The sequence below is a fragment of the Eulemur rufifrons genome, chromosome 29 (assembly GCF_041146395.1).
Source record: "Eulemur rufifrons isolate Redbay chromosome 29, OSU_ERuf_1, whole genome shotgun sequence".
Taxonomy (NCBI): domain Eukaryota; kingdom Metazoa; phylum Chordata; class Mammalia; order Primates; family Lemuridae; genus Eulemur; species Eulemur rufifrons.
The window spans coordinates 95,282,739-95,288,842 of record NC_091011.1 but is presented as its reverse complement, the minus strand read 5'-3'; positions in this window follow the sequence as shown (position 1 = coordinate 95,288,842).

Here is a 6,104-nt window from a genome sequence, read left to right as displayed (position 1 = left end):
GCATGCTTCCCTGGGCAGCAGGTCATCAGAGAGAACAAGGGCTGAGGCAGGACCAGACCACTGGGGGAGATCTGGGAGCCTTGGCGAGTGTGTGGGGGCCAGGGAAACTACAATTCCCAGAATGCAGGGGGGATGCACCAGCACTCTTCAGGTACCTCAGGCAGGAGAGCATGCTGGGCTTTGTAGTTCTGTGCCATCCAGAAAGGCCACTACCTAGGCATCTGGGTCCACAGGGGTCGTGGTCCTGTGAGTTTGAGACCTCAGAGGCTGAGAGAAACTGTGAGAAAGAAACGGAAGCTGAGAGACTGGGAGAGGCAGAGACTGGGAGAGGCGGACAGGCAGACAAACAAACATGTGGATTTGTGTTGGCCGGACTCCTTTGAAAAGCAGTGGAGGATAAGGCTGGGGTGGGCCGGGGTGGGGGGCAGGCAGGAGGACCAGGAAGGAACGGGATGTGCTAAGAGCTCTGGGGTCACACCAGGAGGTGGGGACTGCCTGCTTTGGAGGGTGGAGGGGAAGGGGCCTCATGAACAAGAAGAAGCCTGCGCCCCACACCGTGTGCTTCGCTGCCCTGCGCTCAGGAGGAGGGGTGACGGGGGTTGGGGGTGGGGTGCGGGGCTCTGCTAAGCCCAGGCTTTCTCCTGGGCCCCGGGCCTGAGGCCCCATCCCTCCCCATGGCCTCGTCTTCCCAGCAGGATCTGGTGGGATCCAGCCTCCTACCTCTCACATGTTGTTAACCTGCTGGCGGGAAAGGCAGACCCCGAGTTTGGCTCCCATATTCAGCCACTCCCTAAAATGTGCACGACCGAGAATGACTTCTTTTTTCAGGTTCCAGTTAATGGAGCTGTGCCTGGCCTCCTTGGGGTCAAGGTGACAACCAGCCTCAGAGGCCAATGTCCTTATGACTTTTTGCCTGCACCACTGGCCTGTGGCCTGTCCTTGTGGTTTCCTGACCCCAGGGTCTCCCCCTCCCATCTGGGCTCCAGGCTGCTGCCAGAGTCCTCTCAAAAGCAGGGCTTACCTCACGCCTTGGCTCCACCTGAAACCTTCAGCCAAGGCCAAGGCCACTCTGACCCACGGGCCTGGCCCTCGATTTCCCCAGCACGTTGCTCACACCTCTGTTCTAGACAAACTGGCTTTCTCATCGATTCCCAAACAGCCCTGTGCACCCTGCCTCTGGACCTTGCCACACTGTCCCCCACAAAGGAAATCTCTCTGCCCTTCCCCAGGCTGGGTGGTGGCAGCTCTGGAGGTGTCCCACCAGATCTCTGTTCTAGAGAGCAAGAAGTGCAGGTGGCCAACAGCTTCCAGCTTTGATGCCTGCAGCATCTGCCCAGCATTCAGTCCAACGCCACCTGCTTGCCTGGGGGCTTCGGACAGTCATACACAGGAGGTATGTGGGCTCACCGTTCCTGCCCAGCTGGCCTCCTGCAGGGGCATCTCTACGCTGGTGTCCCTGGGGGCTAGCTGAGACTCAGCTCACTGTGTCTGAGGGCTTCCTGCGCTGTCCACCTTGCTCCTCTGCTTCCACAGGAGTCTGGCCTGATCACGTTGGATCCCCGCTCACCCCTGCTCCGTCTCCACATTATTTTTCTCAGGTGTCACCCCCTATAATTCTCTTATGCTTCTAACTCCTTCTTGGGAGTCTGCTTCCTCTGTGAGGCCTTCTTCCCTGGGTGGAACATCCCTTCCTCTGGTTCCCCTGGTCATAGGTTTTGGGCAGCTTGCTGTGTGTGTGAGTTCTCCCCCCAATGAACCCAGGTACTCTGGAAGACACAGACCAGTTCCTCTCATTTGGGATCCTCTGCTGGGCCTGAGCACCCTGCACTGAGTAGGTGCTTCATAAACATTGGCTTGTTTGGCTGTAAACGTGTGCAGCCGTCCCGGGGACCAGAGGCTGTGTTCTGGAGGCAGCGGAAGGGCCACTGAGAAGGGATGTGGCTGAGGCTAGATTGGTCTGGGCGGGCAAAGAGAAGGGGTCAGTCTAGGTGCAGGGGATGGGTCCAAGAGGGAGCACTCTCTGCCACAAGGGAGGATGGGGCACAGTTTGGCATAGTCACACTGAAGGCTGTGGGCCAAGGTAGCCCTGAATTGTGTTTGATCTGGGGCAGAGGACATAGTGGCCTGGGCTTTAAGAAAAGGAAGAGAAAAAGTCAGACAGAAAAAGTCAGAGGTGGAAGATTTCCGGACAGGGGTTTCCTTCTTCCCCTTCCTGGGTCTGTGGCCAGCGTTACCTGCATGTCCTCACTTCCAGCAAGGTGCTCTGGGCAGAGCAGCGGCAGTCCTGACAGCTTCGATTCCTCCACCCTGGGATGGGGCCTTTTTCCTCCCTCCCCAGGGCTCTGGCCGGTTCCAGCCCGTTCGAAGCCAGCATCTCTGCATCTTAGTGGCTGACTGCTCATATTGGCAAAATACATTTTTAATTTCTGAAAAACTCAATTTACAAGGTTTCAGGTTTGAGGCTCTACTGAAAGGAAATAAATTTTAAATCATGGGATCTCAAGCTGGACGGGACTTTGGACATGATCTGGTTGGGAGCCCAGCCCCTCCGTCCCTGACAGTGGCTGTGTTTCTGTCCCTGGGAAGGCTGGCGCAGACCTCAGCCCTCATTGGTCCTTATCAGCAGGGTGACAGTGTCTGTCCCTGGGGTGGGCCAGGCCACTGGTGCCCTCTGTTCCCTCCTGAACACTGAGAAGGCAGCAAACTTTGCTCCTGTCTTCCCTCTCAGACCAGAGTGCTGTGCAGAGCCGGGCAGGGGGACGCCCTGACCTTGGGGGCCTGTGCTGGGAAGGGATGTGTGCACAGGGGCTGGGGGGGCTGGAGGGGTGGCGGGTGACTGGAGCGGAAGGCCCTGACTCTTTATAGCCCAACCCGGGGTTGTTCAGTGTGAGCTGGAAGTGCCCCACCCTCCGCACTATGAGCGGCTTCCTTCCTGCCCGCTGGCAAGGACTGGGTGGGGAGCAGAGGGGCAAGCAGGGAAGGGAGGCGGGAGAAGGAAGGAGGGGAAGGCAGCGGCCATGCCAGCCAGGGCGGCCTCCCACTCCTCAGGCTGTAACTCGCGCTCTGTGTCAGGAGGCCGGCAGGGAGCGGAGAGGCTTGCTCAGCTGCCAGGTTGCAGCGCTGGGGCTGGGGACTGGAGGAGGGCTTCGGGCAGAGGTCGGGGTGTTGAAGGCCTCCAGCTGTGGAAGGGGCTTCCTGTCTGAAAGGGGCTCCCTTGTTGGCAGGCGCCACCTAGCAGCTCTGGCTGTTCTTGAGACGGCCACATGGGGGCAGCAGAGAGCTGAAGAGGAGAGATTTGAGCAAAGTCCTGGGATCAGACATCAAAGACAGATGGGAGACCCAGGGAACCAGCTAGGGGCCAATGGCGTGTGCGCCTGAGCCCAGATTGGGTGGTGGGTCTGCATAAGTGGCTCATCTGCATAAACCTGAAGCTCTGATGGTGACCCTGTAAGCAGCCCACCCCAAGAGGAGCAGGGGTACCTCCCTGTGGGACAAACCCTCCTGCCCCTCCCTGCTTCCGGCATAGACCGACCATGTGCCGCGTGGTGGACTGAAGGCGCAGGGAGTTGTGTCCAGCACAACCGGGGGCTCCTGCAAGAGGCAGCAGTTCCTGCAGTTGGGAGAGCCAAGGAAGGGGTGACCAGAGATGCCTCCCCTGTCCCCCAGGTGGGCTCCTGAGGGCACAGCCAGGTGGACAGCTTGATCTGATCGACCCTCTTCTGGAGACCCTTCTGCTGCTGGTCCACAGACTGATGGGGAAGTCATGTGGCGAAGAGGCCTTTGGAAATCCTAAGACCTTGTCCTGACAGTGACGGGTGACTGCCAGCCTTTGGAGGCTCCTAGGAGTGTGGACTGACTTCCTGAGGGAAACTCAAGTGTCTCCAGGCCTTGAATCACCTTGAGGTTTAGACTCTGTCTTCCAAACCATTGCCCAGCGTGGGTTTTGTGCCCATAGGGTACGTGTGTACATGTGCATGAGTCTCAGTGCGTTTGGGCTGCTAAAACAAACCACCATGGACTGCGTGGCCTATACCACAGAAATTTATTTCTCACAGTTCTTGAGGCTGGAAGTCCAAAATCAAGGCACTGGAGATTCGATGTCTGGTAAGGGCGCACGTCCTGGTTCATGGTTGGTGCCTTCTTGCTGTGTCCTCATGTGGTGGAAGAGGTGAGGGATCTCTCTGGGGTCCATTTCATAAGGGCACTAATCCCATTCGTGAGAGTACTTCTCTCATAACCCAATCACCCCCATAGGCTCCGTCTCCTAATACCATCACTTTGGGGGCTAAGATCTCAACATATGAATTTTGGGGGGCCCCACACATTCAGTCTATAGCAGTATGTACGCGTGTGTGTGAGTGTGTGCACGTACCCGGGGGTAGTGTGTCCTGGGGCTCCCTCACTGACCTGCCTCCTCATCTGGGCCCTGCCACTCCAAAGCTAATTTGGGCCAAGAATGTTTTAACATCCACAGGGACTTGAAATTGCCTTTCATTCCTGGGATCCAGGGTGAAAATGAGGAGTTTCTAGGGTCAGGCTGAGGTCTCCTGAATGCTGGCCCTGGGGGCCCCATCTCAGGCTGCGGGGCCGTACACTGAAAGCCTTCCCGTCTGCCAGTGCCAGACTGTACGCTCACCCCAGACGCGAGGCAGACAGCTGTCAGGGATCAGTCTGACGGGCCCTCCCCCTTCCTCCTTCCTCCTGTCTCCCTCTCCTCTCCTTCAATCCCTCAGGCTGGCCCAGTTTCCCGGTGTGGTTGCTGTGGTGCTAGGTCTCTTGGGAACCAGGGCTTTGAGTGTCAAGTGTGCCCAGCATGGAAATTCCATAGCAACCGTCATAGGGGATTAGCTGGGCAGAACCCTCTTCCCCTTGCCTCTCAAGTGCCTGAGGAGGGGCCAGGGCCCCTCTTCAAACCAGGGTGGGAAGGGCAGCCTTCAGGTCCCCCTAGTGATCGGTGAGATGCAGAAATCCGGACTCCAAACTCTGGTGTACCTTCAGTCATTGTGCGATTTCTCTTTTTTCCTGCCCTCCCAAGTGGATCGTATGCCCCTTAACTCCCAGTGACCTCCGAGAGACCAGCAACAAGACATTCCTGATGTCTTTGCTGCTGCTGCTGATCTGAGGCTTTCCTGGGGTTCTCACTCTGTTGTCTGGTTTCCCAAACTCCAGCTTATGTTGCTCTGGGAGCTGCTGAGCCCACTCACTCCTGGAGGAGCCTCCAATTAGACGGTGTTCTGCCTCCCAGGTCCAGAAGGGGGAGCTCTCTGGGCCTTTCTTTTCCGGGAGAGAAAGACCTCATCCTAGCTCCCTGGGCACTCTGGGCCACCGCACTAGAATCACCTCTGCTGACACCTCCACTCCCTCATCAGCTCCATTCTCCCACTTGGGAAGGCCCTGGCTGCACTGGTGGCCTCCGGAGGGACAGAGACGAGGTCTTGACCACAGTTTTCAGCTTAGCCAAATTCTCCCTAAACCCTCCTCCCTTGTAAAGCCTTCCCTTAGCCTTCCAGCCTGAGAATGATCTCTTCCTACTCTAAACTCGAAGCATTCGTGGTCTACACCACTTCTTGGACTTGGATCTAGGGCTGTGTGACTTCTCTTGTCAGCTGCCGTTATTTCTGTTTGGCTCCTGAATATTGTCTATTCAGGTGTGAACATCTTGTCTTCCCAACTAATTGCAAACTTTATAAGGTCAGGGGCTGGAATATAAACACCTTATATTTCCTTAAGAGTTCTGCACAGTGAGAGGCACATGGCAAATGGTGGAGAATTGTTTGTGGGTAGACTGGGGAGATGATAGAGTGGGAGACCTAGGTGGACCTGAGTTCTCTTCCCTAGTCCTTGGTGTTGGCTGGCTCAGGAGCTCATGATCTGCAGGGTGAGCTGCTACTCTTCAGGATATGGAGCTAGTGTTGGGTTAGCATTTCATTCTCTCCGTGGCCCCCACTCCCCAAGCTAGGGTAGGCCCTGACTTCTGCCTGATGTTAGCATTTTAGTGGAATGATCAGGGCATGGTTCTGGACAGCCGACACAGCCACCTCTGTACCTAGAGCTCTCTTCTCCCCCGTTTCTTCCCTCTCTCTGATACACACACACACATATTT